A 14,315-nucleotide genomic window follows, 5' to 3' on the forward strand; every position below is an offset into this window, starting at 1 on the left:
CCAGCTGAGAGACCTCTAAATAGATAGAGGGCTGAATAGTGACATCTGACATGGGAGCATTTTGTAAATGTCTCCAGTCAAATGCTTCCCTCCAGTGGAGGCAACATGCTGTATCATAAGACCACTCCATGTCCTTTCATACTGTAGTACTGACCTTCCTCCAATCTACTCAACTCCTCGTACACAATCACCAACAGCCCTGACCGTAATCCATCCATCCACCCATCCACCACTGTACTGTACATGAATCGAAACACAGAGGAGGTTACTGTAGGTGAATATCATATTGATATTATATTACGGTATGTCATTCTTGAGAATGTAATAAGATATATGTAACCCCGCTAATAAATATTGAGAAAGGGTATGGAGTAGGGAAAGAGTATGGTACAAAATAGCAAAATGTTTTATTCAATAGAAAGAGATTTACAAAAGACTTATTTGCATATAAAATGTTTAAAAGTGTTTGAGATTGAACTAGCAATGGGAGAATGGTTATAAAACAAAAATACAAATCATAGCAAATCAAACAACAAAGGGAAAGGAACAGCGGTCCGTATTGGTGCCGCTTATTCCTCAATCATGGACCAGATAACTCTCAATGGCTACACCCAGGCAGTCTCCTCTATGGCTACACCCAGGCAGTCTCCTCAATGGCTACACCCAGGCAGTCTCCTCAATGGCTACACCCAGGCAGTCTCCTCAATGGCTACACCCAGGCAGTCTCCTCAATGGCTACACCCAGGCAGTCTCCTCTATGGCTACACCCAGGCAGTCTCCTCAATGGCTACACCCAGGCAGTCTCCTCAATGGCTACATGCACACAGCTACACACAGGCAGAATAGGCCCCATGCAGCCTCCACCTGTAGATTCCAGTTTGTGTTCCAGTTTAACTACATGTTACTGGGGAGGCCACACCCCAAACATTTCAGGACAGGTAAACATGCATCCTCATAACAGCACAGCAAAAGTGTCACAGACCTGACAATATAAAAACACTCTCATTGTAGACCATGCCAGATAACAGTAAAAGAAGATACAAAAACAAGCAAACAGGCTTTCTTACCAATTGACAGGTCGGCACTCCAACATCACCTGTCTCAACAACATGCTAGCAACCAACAGCAATGTTGTGAGGCCCCACAGATTTCAGACCTGCTACCAGCCTGTTCAGAAAGGCTTTAAATACCCTAGTCACTTAAGTCCTTTTACCTCTGCCTCCCTCTAGGGGCTACATATAGATAAACTATAATAAATGGATAGTTTTAGCTAAAGTGATTATATATCCCTGACACATTTTCTGGCACACTGTCAAACTAACAAGTTAATATATGAAATCAATGTCTAATAAATGTATAATGAACCCATGTTAAACCCCTATTAAATGTGTTTTAATACACGTAAATAGCATGCATGCAGCAGCCGCTGCATGTAACCTCATGGCAGCTTGGCAGCCCTGTCTATTATCTGACACTCTCTCCTTCTTTAGTGTCTATTATATTTGGAGCTGCGTTCTGCATGTGGCGAGGTATATGTCCTGTCATTTATCTGGTTGTCTACTGCAGGGGTTCTCAACGTTTTTGGCCGGGGACCCCCGGAAATGCTTTGGCAATGTCTCGGGACCCCCGCCCCGCCCCCTCCCGACCCCCAATATAAATTGACTGCTACAATAACCTTAAACCATTTTGGGCGGGAACCCCTTTTGGTGTTTTAAGCATTGTTATAATTTAGCTATTGAAAAATAGCAGATCTACAAGCTCATAGCGCGCCACCGAGTGGCGCGCTATGAGCTTGTAGGTCTGCTATTTTTGAAAAATCGTGAAAATAAAATTTAAAAAAAAATAATTTGGGGACCCCCTAAAATAATTTGGCGACCCCCCGAGGGGTCGCGACCCACGGGTTGAGAACCCCTGGTCTACTGTACGTATTTTGGCAATCACCTGTCTGGCTACAAATTGCTTGCTGTGCCTATATGCAGTATGCACGTATTGTATACAAGTCTCACTCTCAACTAAGGTAAGTCCGGTAAGTTGACAACTTACCTGATCTATGTTTGGCATTCTGTATTGTATTTCCTCAGTTATTCCATGCATGGTCAGTACCATGGTCAGTACCATTGTCAGTACCATGGTCAGTACCATGGTCAGTACCATGGTCAGTACCATTGTCAGTACCATGGTCAGTACCATGGTCAGTACCATGGTCAGTTCACAGAGAAGAGGTGCTGGACATCTAGGCATCAAAGCAAACATCAAGGAGAAGGAATTAGGAACTTGTTTCTAGAGCTCCATAGACTAACGTTTCAACCGTATAGGTCTTAGTTTTGGGGGTATAGCAATCCAAAAAAAATTGCGGCGCACGGCACACCACTCCTTTAAATAGCTATGTGTGTCCCTCTGTCTGTCTGTCTGTCTGTCTGTCTGTCTGTCTGTCTGTCTGTCTGTCTGTCTGTCTGTCTGTCTGTCTGTCTGTCTGTCTGTCTGTCTGTCTGTCTGTCTGTATGTCGAGTACGACCTATTGACCCCTGCAGATGATTGGGGTCGTCAGGACACACGCTGTTCATTCACACTATAAGCAGTCACCTAAATCGGATCGCATTGGGGTCACACACACACACACACACACACACACACACACACACACACACACACACACACACACACACACACACACACACACACACACACACACACACACACACACACACACACTGCACCGCTCAGTTCAGTTCAGTTCAGTTCACACGGGTGTGATTATTATTTTAAAAAATACCATTTGAGGGGTGGAGACTGGAGAGTCCATTGCTGCCTGCTATTCCCGAGAGGCCATGCACGCCCCACCGAAATGAAATGGCCCCAGTGTGTTGACCTACAACAACAGTATGTATTTTTTACCCCTCCTCCCCACTATTCGGAGCACGAATCAAATGGTGTAGGTCTTTTTCCGACCTTTGGAAAGTGGTTAAACTTGAGTGAGTCAAGTCGCGGTTGCCTGGCAACTAAGGAGGATCGTCGTCCCTTCGTGCTATGGGATCTACTCTATTCACGATTTCAGCACCAGGGAAGAGGACAGCTCCCACCCCCTCCCGTACTACGAGCTCTGGGGTTTGTTGATAATAAGCTAATAAGCCAGATGGGACCCATCACGCAAACACAACTGCACCGAGGCTTTCCGAGTTGAAGAAAAGGTCTAGCTTTTCGGTCTTTTTCACGAGCCAAGGCACCAGTGGATATCCAGACATACAACCTCAAGCAGACGGTAGGTTTTCACTCTGAATGAGGACATGACATCTCTCACACAATGTCTATATTCCGGGTTTGATTAAACGTGATAAAGCTATAGATTAATTTCGGGTCGTGTCCGTCGTTGTGTGTCTGTCCACAATATAGTTCAAACCCTTTAAATTTAAGCTGGTAACTGCATCATGCATGTTTCCTTCATAGGCTAGTGTGTAGCCCTGCCTATACCCATTCGTGTGTCGACAAGAACCATTTATGCAGTATTTTCTTAAAACATGATTTCTTGAATTGGCTACACAGGGACATAGATGAAGGCTGTTTGTTGACCTTGTGCGGATTTAATTCTTTGCTGGATGTGACGTCACCAGAGGCAGTCATAATGTGTGCTTATAATTGTGGGATGTTTAGATTTAGATTTTGCACAATTTGACTTCTGAGTTATGACCGTGTATAAGCTCATTTACTTCCTGCACAGCGGGTTTCCCACGGCCAGGTGGCGCTGTAGTATTTATATATTCAGGTGCTTCATATGGATTTGGATCGTATCACCCGATCACCGCTGACAGGACCCTCTTTTAGTGTAATGAAATCGATAATTATTGATTGAGGGCTTCCATTTTCTTGAGTAGATAGGCTCTACGGTTGCTCTCGAAAATCCTTAAGCTTCTCAAAGGGCCATTTGATTGATTGATTGATTGAAGAATTTATTAACAGTTTGCAGAATTACAGTACATTTCAAGCACAAACTCAATACAAAGGCTGTTAACTGTGAGTGGACGACCCAATTAAGCATTACACTTGTTTCCAACAGGGTCCACCATGTTCAAATCATCAAAACATTTAGAGACGTACAAATAGACACTTCTATAGACAGAACAGGAATTCATCAAAAAGGAGGTAAAAAGGGAAAAGAAATATATACAGTGAGGGGAAAAAAGGGGGGGGCGGGGGGGGGATTCAGATTTTACGGGGGCCAGTTTCGAATTGCAGCCATCCGTAGGTGCCCTTTGAGAGCGGTTTTGAAGGAGTCAAGGGATTCGCATGTCTTAATGACAGTTGGTAGGGCGTTCCACATTTTGGTGGCATAGGAGCGAAAAGAATTTAGTCCCTTGTTTGTGCCGAATCTGGGTTGTACATGGTTCGTTGCACTCCCTCTGGTGTTGTGGGTGTGGACTTCGTTAACATTAAGGAAGTATCTAGACAGGTACATGGGTATCTTGGTGGTGTATCGAATCTTGTGGACCAGACCCATTGCAAGTTGCTGTACTCTGTCGTCGACCCTAAGCCATTCCAGCCTGTCGAAGTGGGCAGGGGTGAGGTGGGTTCGGGGGGCTAGATCAAGTAGGAGCCTGACCAGTTTGTTTTGGGAAGTCTGGAGCCTGGTTTTAAGGGCCTTTGAGGTGCTGTGGTACCAGGAGGTGCATGCATAGTCAAAGAAACCCTGTACAAGGGCTCCTGTTAAGGTCTTCAAGGTGTTTTTGTTGACCAGTGAGGAGATCCTGTAGAGGAATCTTGTTCTATGGTTGACTTTTTTGATTACGTTGGTGGCCATTTTATCACCGGAAAGATTAGCCTCCAGGATGGAACCTAGGTAGGTAATTTCATCTTTACGTGTGATAACATTGTCACCCACTCTAACCAAGAAGCCATTTGCCTTGCTGAGATTACTAATAGAGCCAAAGAGAATGGATTCAGTTTTTCCCAGGTGTAAAGATAGTTTGTTATCAGCGAGCCAGGTGCAGATTCTACCGAGTTCAGAGCTGAGGGCATTTTCAACCTGCAGTTTGTCCCTGTCCGAGACCAGCAGTGCTGAGTCATCTGCGAACAGGAACAAGTTGCAGTCACAGGCTGAAGTCATGTCGTTTACATATATTAGGAACAGTAGAGGCCCTAGTATGCTTCCTTGTGGAACGCCACAGCTCACTGGGAGGGGGGGGGGACAGTGTTCCGTTCACTTCCACCATCTGTTCTCTCCCCTCCAGGTAGGATTGCATCCAGCTCACTGATGTGCTATCGAAACCAATTGCTTTTAGCTTGTTAACCAGTATGGAGTGGTTCACGGTGTCAAAAGCCTTTTGGAGGTCCAGCATGACCATGCCGCAGTATTTGCCAGCGTCCACCTCTTGTTTGATGTGGTCGCTTAAATAGAGAAGGCATGTGTCATTGGCATGTGTCATTGCTGTCATTGCTGTTGTCCATAAATCATTTGACACCTCGATACACTTTCATCAACTTAGACTTAGACACATTTTTGTTTTAAGTGAAGTTGGCACCAGATGGTCATTGGTATAGCCTAATAACAGAGAGGTAGGCCTACACAGGTTTAACTGGAAACCTGGCCTAGTGGTGATCTGATCTCTCAAGACAGAATGGTGCGGGGGGGTAGTTACACCATTGTGTTCAGCACCATGGACAGCGAAGACATTTACTTTACTTTATTTGTTTATTTGGACAGGACAATGCATATTAATGGACGTCACGTGGACGTAAATACACCGGATAGGCTATAGCACAGTTGCTAATTTTCATCCGCAGTCCTCACAAGAAACACAAAACGGAAAAAACAGACAGTCAAACAGTGGAATACATTTACATAACATTAGGGAACACAGCATAAAAAAATAAATACACCTAAAATAATCATGAATGGTTGCAGGATTTTGCACAACAGAAACAGAAACTGTCTTGGTTTCATTTGTATAGGCCTACACTCTCAGAGTTACAATAAAGGTCCATTTGTAACCCCCCTCAACGAACCCCGAAGGTCTCTGACTCCCTGGACCTGAGAATCACTGTGTTATCTAACCAGGGCAGGCACTTGCTAACCGCGTCACCATGGCCTTTCTAGGGACTTTCCATTACCCAGACAGCCGCTCCTGAGCTGTGCTATAGGCTGTTGGCCAGCTAGATCATAGTGGTAGCCCTACAGTCGATTGGAATTAAGCAATTATGGCATTGATTTCATGACCATGTAATTATCTACATTATTTTCTAAAATCCTTTCCATATTTTGTTACCTCCTATACCCTCACCAAAACAGTGTTGTCACGAATAATAAATTAGTCTCTTCAGCTGAATTAATGGCTCTTGACATCCTTAATATGTGAACCAATCAAGTAGGTAATTAGCATAACTGTATAATTGGTTCATAACCTTCCAAAACTCGTATGATGATCATGTCACCATCTGCCATGATGCTGAAACTATGGAACATGAATGTTCTCACATATCCACATTAAGTTATCTATTGGAATATATAGACAGCAAGATTCTGTGTCTTAATAACTTTGAGAGTTAAAATACCTCTCTGGATGTTTTTGTGTCTAATGATAGACACAAAATGGATAAATGGAAACGGAATAATTAGCGAGCAGGTCTCGAGGGAGGGGGAGAGAGACATGGAGACAGAGCAAGAAACAGCTGAAAAATAAAATTAAATACTTAAACCCCATATACTTCCTTGAACTACATCTCTTTGCCAATCGCAAATAGCAAGCTCACAACGCATCACATTGCAGGACGATTTGATCTGTTATTTTCAGCAAATGTTCACCTTTGTTTTCCAGAATATTCAGTTGTTTGTGACATGCCTGGAAGGGTTCATGTTGCCTACTTAGTCATGACCTTGACCTTTGATCTTTTCAACTCACTCTTTGGGGCTGCCAACTGATCATTCCCACCCAAGTGTCATGGAAATCCATCCATCCATTCTCTATTTTGACCTTCACATTTTGACCTTGACCATTGAACATTGTTGAGCCAAAAGTGTATCGACCTCTATGTGGGAGCCTATACTGATCATACCGTCCAAGTTTCATGAAAATATGCCCATCCGTTCTCAAATGATAATCGCTAACACACACACACACGCACACGCACACGCACACGCACACGCACGCGCACGCGCACGCACACACACACACACACACACACACACACACACACACACACACACACACACACACACACACACACACACACACACACACACACACACACACACACACACACGCAGGCAGGACCAATGACGATATCCTGTCAGGCATTGCAGTGGGCAGGGTCTCCTAGGAGACACGCAGTAAAGGAGTTGACTTTGGGGTGCCACAGGCTGCTTTTACCCAAAACAGAATGAGTCATAGTCAGTGGTGGAAAGAGTACTAAAATCTTCATCAGTAAAAAGTATCAGTATAGAAGTATAATAAATCTTTTGAAAATAGCAGATCTACAAGCTCACTGTGTCTCATTGTAATGCATTGTGAGCTTGTAGATCATCTATTTTCAAATGGCTGAAATGTATAGAGCTGAAATGGTTAGTGTACTATGTTTTATAATAATAATAATAATCCAAATCTAAGTAACTATAGCAACTAAAGTTACTACAGTACTTACAGTAAGTACAGTACTTAAGTAAATGTACTTAGTTACTTTCCAGCACTGAAAATAGAACGTACAAAAACCTACTACTACCCACCTACCCATGATCTACTATTTTATATTTTATTGTACAATGTTAATAGCATATCTACAAGTTGTGAGCTTCGAGATCTGCTATTTTCCCGCAATTTTTAAACTCTTTTTCAACTAACATTTCCAAAAATAGGGACACCAGGTTGAAAGTGGTTAAATATCAGAACACCTCATTCCCTCCCTCACTACAGTAGGAGGAGGAGACTGTACATTTCACAGTGCCTATGCTGCTTCCAGCTTTACACACAGGCAACAGTGATGGGAAGTCACCTGCCCTAGCCTGCCTTAACCCATTTTGGGCGGGAACCCCTTTTGGTGTTTCAAGCATTCTGTTATACTTTAGCTATTGAAAAATAGCAGATCTACAAGCTCATAGCGCGCCACCGAGTGGCGCGCTACGAGCTTGTAGGTCTGCTATTTTTGAAAAATCGTGAAAATATTTATTTCAGTAAACTGGAGGATTTAGAAGAATTTCTTTTTAAATTTCGAGGTCAGGCCTAAATGCCTTAAAAGGAAGGAGGGGAGGGGGGGGGGGGGAAAGCTTTCGATCACGAAGTCATTATTTGCTGTGGGGCAAGTGTACGTCACATGCTCTGGTGGTGTAATACTGCAGTGGCTACACTGATCAATAAGGGCAGTTTCTGTCATTGGATTTGATTTTTCAAATAACTCAAGTGTAATTGCTAATCAAAACAACAAAAGCATATCTGTAACGTATATGTTTAATGACAGAACAGAAGGCTCCAAGCACATCTTTATGAAAGCATGTGATTAGGATTTCTTGAGGAGTACATTAATTTCTCATTACCAGATGAAACTGATGATGATGTTGATAAATTGTTTTAATTATTACCTTCATGGCTCGACGACAGGCCAGCCGTCTGTGACAGGGTCTCTTTGTGTGTCATGTGTGTCCGAAGCTGAAAACTTGCCCAGCTTTTTTGAGTCATCCATCACAGATCAGTGGTTCTCAAAGTGGGGTCGGGGGAACCCCAGAGGTCCTTGAGGGGGTTTGAGGGTCTCACCAGCAAAATTAGTTAATATTGCATTAAAAATCAGTTTTACCACTTAATCGCTATATAATCGGCAATTTGAAAATATCCAATCTACAAGCTCACAACACGCTGTGATGGAACTCGTTGTGAGCTTGTAGATCTGCTATTTAAAAAAAATGGGATCTTGGAAATGCAATCGTTTGAGTATTCTTGAAACATTTGAACAACACAATCTTGTGTCCCTGACTCCCTGGCACAAAATATGTTCAGATGGGGGGGTCCGTGACCAAATACACATTCATTTGGGGGTCCTTGATACAGCATGACAAAGTTTGAGAAACACTGTACATGAATGAATATCACAGACTGGCCAGATGAAGTTCTATGTGGGTCCCGATAATGTCCTAGTTTTCTAGGGCCTATATTATTATTATTACCTTGGAAAGTTGCAGGCTAGCCTCGCCCATAGTTAGAGAGGCAAGAAACATCTATGATGTCATACTAGTGACAAATGACTACTGTAAGTGGAACAAATGTTCCCCCTGAGTCTGAAATTTTACTTTTAAATTACATTACATTAAGATGAGCCCTCTAAATCACAAGATAATATATGTATCTTTATTATGATAAAGTCGTGCCTGGGCTTTGTCACGGTTCCATTATTTTACAGTTGAACTAGATGTAATGGACTGCAGTCCCAAGTAAAGTATTCTCTTTAGTTTGAAGCTAAACTTTCTAATACAAGTAAGACGCGCAAACGCGGGAAGCGAACGCAGCTTGTATATTGCAATAACAACAATTAGAATAAATTACGTAGTTTAAGGGGTTTTTTGGGGGTTTTTTTTAAGATTCTTGTTTTTTTAAGATTCTTTTTTAAGTTACGTTTTTTTTGTACGTTTTTTCTTTTTAAGATTTTTTTTTAAAGATTTTTTTTAAGATTTCTTTTTAAGTTAAGTTTTTTTTAAAGTTTTTTTTTTAAGTTAAGTTTTTTTTAAAGTTTTTTCTTTTTAAGTTTTTTTTTTAAGTTACGTTTTTTTGTAAGTTTTTTCTTTTTAAGATTTTGTTTTTAAGATTTTTTTTTAAGTTACTTTTTTTAAGTTTTTTCTTTAAGTTTTTTTTTAAGTTAAGTTTTATTTAAGTTAATTTTTAGACAGACAGACATGATCTGCTGGGTCTCATAGTAAATGCTCACTGCGTTCGCAACAAACTGAAATAGGACGTATAGATTACACAAAGTAACACTTGTCCACCCAAAATGAATGAAGAATAATGAAGCTGTATCCCTCATTAATGCCATCTTCGACGTCAGGGTGGCGGTGGACAGTGGACGTCACGAACGTAACATGCCCTGACGTCAGACAGAACAGAAACCGTTGCCTAACAATGCAGATGTGTGCATGTGGACCATTGCCTATAGGCACACTGTTTCCCTTTAATAACCGTATCTCCATATATGCCCATGCATCTGGGGATATGGGTCGGATCGGCAGTCGGATCGGCAGTGCCAGAAACTCTAGTAGTTTACAATTATATTATACCTATTCAAAGATTTGTGCCGCATTTTTACGATTTTTCAAAAATAGCAGACCTACAAGTTCATAGCGTGCCACTCGGTGGCGCGCTATGAGCTTGTAGATCTGCTATTTTTCAATAGCTAAAGTATAACAGAATGCTTGAAACACCAAAAGGGGTTCCCGCCCAAAATGGGTTAATCTATCACCTCTACATTCATGGCACTATAGTCCCCACTTCAGCAGCCTATTGCTTTTAAACATTTGTGGATGCTATACGGTTTTGAGATTTGAGAATTTGCACTGTGTAGATTCAAGGAGGCCCTACTGACAAAACAAGGACCCCCAAAACAAAAGCACTGGAGTCATTACCATAATCACACTCCGTAACAGCTGGTAGGTGGGTAAACTCAAGGGCATTTGGGAAGTGTAGTTAATCCAATCATAATCTGGAGCACAGTTTACACATCTTATCTCTTTAATTGCTGTGCACTGTGTAGTTGTAATGTCGCCAATTACATGGCAATGGTTTTCCAGTCTGTTTCAGCATTTGTTTCCCCCCTAATGGATGCCCCCTATCAATGTGTGCACATGAATTGATAATGGAGTCTCCTTTGATTATGTATTCTGCTGTACATATGTTGAGTACATATCTTACATATACATATAGTACACTCATACATGTGAGCCCAAGTAGACTGGTGGAATAGTGAAATATAGCCAAGATATTGTGTGCATGCGTGTACGCGTGCGCGCACTGGCGTTTATGTGAAGTCTGTCCGTTAATTATGGTGTTTCTCAAACATTTTCATTTCAAGTGCCACGGACCCCCACATGAGATGATTTGTCAAGATTTGTGGGGATTTCTTTTAAATTGTCAGAAACTAAAATAGGACTTAAGTGTTTAAATAAAACATTCCTCATTTTGCTGGGGACCCCCTGGAGCCCGCTCAAGGACCCCTTCTCTTTAAGAACCTCATTAGAATGCAGCGTATGTGCTCCGGTGTGACTCACACACACCCCCCCACACACAGCAGCATATGCAGCATCTAGCTGCAGTCAGTGCCTAATATTGCGCCTCTGACTTCACACTGGCCAACTGAGGATTCTGTTTCTACGGCAACGTGTTTCAGGACCCACCCCCTCTCATTCCCCTCCATCCATCTCCCTCCTCCTTTCCCTCACTCGCTCCCTCCCTCCCTCCCTCCTCCTTTCCCTCACTCGCTCCCTCCCTCCTCCTTTCCCTCCCTCCTCCTTTCCCTCCCTCACTCGCTCCGTCCCTCCCTCCATCCCTCCCTCACTCGCTCCCTCCCTCCCTGCCTCCATCCCTCCTCCTTTCCCTCACTCACTCCCTCCCTCCCTCCATCCCTCCATCCCTCCATCCCTCCTCCTTTCCCTCGCTTCCTCCCTCCTCCCTCTTCCCGGCACGGACCATGTGACTTTCAGGAAGCCTTCTCCGACCTCCCTTTATTGTTGTTAACCCTTCATCCGCCAGGCTTTGTGCCACGGGCGTCCTATAGGCTGTCAGGCTGAGTCTCCCACGGTTTCAAAGAGAACTCAGAGGCATCTAGCTCTGGCATCGCTGTGAAACATCAAAGCATCGCTCCATCGAAATGTTGGATTAGCATATTTTAAAAGATTTGGCAGTGACTCACTCCAGTTCTCTAGTCGACACTCGACAGATAGGCTACTTCTTGTTCTCAACAACAGACAATTATGTTACTAAGATTACTAACTAACTAAGACATTTCTAAATACTAATTACTAGCTACTTTACAGAAAGATTTGGGCATTTGGAAATATACACACAGGTCAATATATCAGTGTTATAGGGTCCAGCAACTTGTCATGCCAATTGTAAGTTTTTAGGGTAAATGATAATTTCTGTACTTTCTCCACTTGAACTAATGTTATGAATTAATGAGAGGATCCAAGCACTCAGTCTTATGGTTATGGGATGGAAGATGAACTTTCAGCCTAGTAGTGATGTCACCTGGACATTGCCTCATACACTAAACTGATCTCTTCTTCCTCCCATGGGGAGACATTTTGGTTTGGTTTGGTTTGGTTTGGTTTGGTTTGGTTTGGTTTGCGTGCGTGCGTGCGTGCGTGCGTGCGTGCGTGCGTGTGTGTGTGTTTGTGTGTCTGTGTGTGTCTGTGTGTGTTTGTGTGTGTGTGTGCGTGCGTGCGTGCGTGCTTGTGCGTGTGTGTGTGCGTGTGTGTGTGTGTGTGCGCGCGGCCGCGCGTGCTTGTGCGTGTGCGCATGCGCGCGCGTGTGTGTGTCTGTTTGTGTGTGTGTGTGTGTGTGCGTGCGAGCATGCGTGCGTGTGTAAAATGCGTGTAACATATGTGTGCTTATACTGTATATAACACACGTGTGTTTGCACGCACGCGTGCTCGTTTGTGAATGAACGAACTTTATGAATGGAGCCCTTCCTATGTCTCGTAGTTGTAGACAGGAGGTGAGGTCATCCCCCGTTGAAATGGAGAATCCCCCCTTCCTGGATGGCGCCATTCTTAATGACCTCCAACGAGACAATATAGACACGATGAGGCGTAGTAGCTGATAGGCTGATTGATGACATGATATGCCATGTCAACTTCCTCTGGAAGCCAGAAAGAGAGTACATCACATCACTCACATCGCACGCACATCGCACGCGCGCACACACACACACACACACAAACACACACACACACACACACACACACACACACACACACACACACACACACACACACACACACACACACACACACACGTACGGCTATTGCTGTGTGCATGAACACGCCAAACTGTTCCCTTTCAACCGCAAATAGCAAGTAATGTATTTGTTATTTCTCCATCTAATTTCTCAGTACGATGTTGAATCAGAGTGCCACTTGGGTCCATTGTTGTGTGTTCCATTTTTAAAACACCGCTGAGTGGGCTTGCTTGTTAATTGCGTCCCATTACATGCCACGTGAGTGGAAGTGAGAATGGGTGACATGAGGGGCTCTTGACAAGGTCCCATACTGTAAATAGGCTCTCTAGGGAGGCAGCTGGCTATTGGAGGTGGGGGCTGGCCTGCCGAACCCTTCACACTCACAGCATCCCCTATACCCAGAGCTACCTCCACCCCACCCCCTCCTTAACTGGAATGAGATGGACAATCTGTGACCGATTGGCATGGGATGCTATACGTAGGCTACATCCAAACATGCATAAACATGCACACATGGCCCTCCATTGGATGCCTCTGCCACTAACACTGGATTTACAATACAATAAAAAACACATAAACTAATTCCCTCCAACAAATGATAAGGCATGTTGCCAAACATTGCTACGTTTTACACCAGCCATTTGTATGGATATCCTGTGGTGTTGTTGATTGTACAGTCAGCCATGCCTTTAGAAGCAGGCAGCTTCCCCATAGCTCCACTGGGTGCGATTGAAGCCTTGTTGTAACTCTAATTTTGGTATAAAATTGAAAACTGGAATGGCCCTTTATGTTCTAACTTATGTTACCATGGGGTCTGAAAAGCCGATCCAGAATCCACTATGCAGTAATCCTGAAAATAAGGCTGTGATTCAGAAAAAAGCTGATACTTTGAAGATACCACGCTTTCATATGAACACATGGATATCCTGCAGTGTTCAAACCTTAATTCAATGTATAACTTAAAACCGTAAGTAAGTGGTTGTAAATTAACCAGTTAAGGCCTATACGTAATACTCCGTCCCAACATGTCACAGTGGTTTACACACACATTTGCACTCAAAGGACCACAATGGAAATAAGCTATCAAGCTTGGTTGTGTTTTATACTGTTGACAGATAGGTACAAGCTAGTATATCATCATCATGTCTATGCATTTTGTTGATAAAAGTGGCCCCAATTCCCCACTAGGAGTGTCCACATTCATGGGCACCGGCGGCAACTCTGATGTGTGGAACTGTGGATTCCACATCCCTGATGAGGAACTACCCTGCAACGAAGCAGCAATGAATAAGTAATGGAGAAAGTGCCCAGAGAAAGATGAAAATAGAACAAACAGTATAATGTACTGTGCTGTTCTATTCAGTCTACTACAGAGTAAGGAGCTCAGTTTCAGAAGT

This window comes from Electrona antarctica, assembly GCF_951216825.1.
Source record: "Electrona antarctica genome assembly, chromosome: 9".
In the NCBI taxonomy this organism is placed as follows: Eukaryota; Metazoa; Chordata; class Actinopteri; order Myctophiformes; family Myctophidae; genus Electrona; species Electrona antarctica.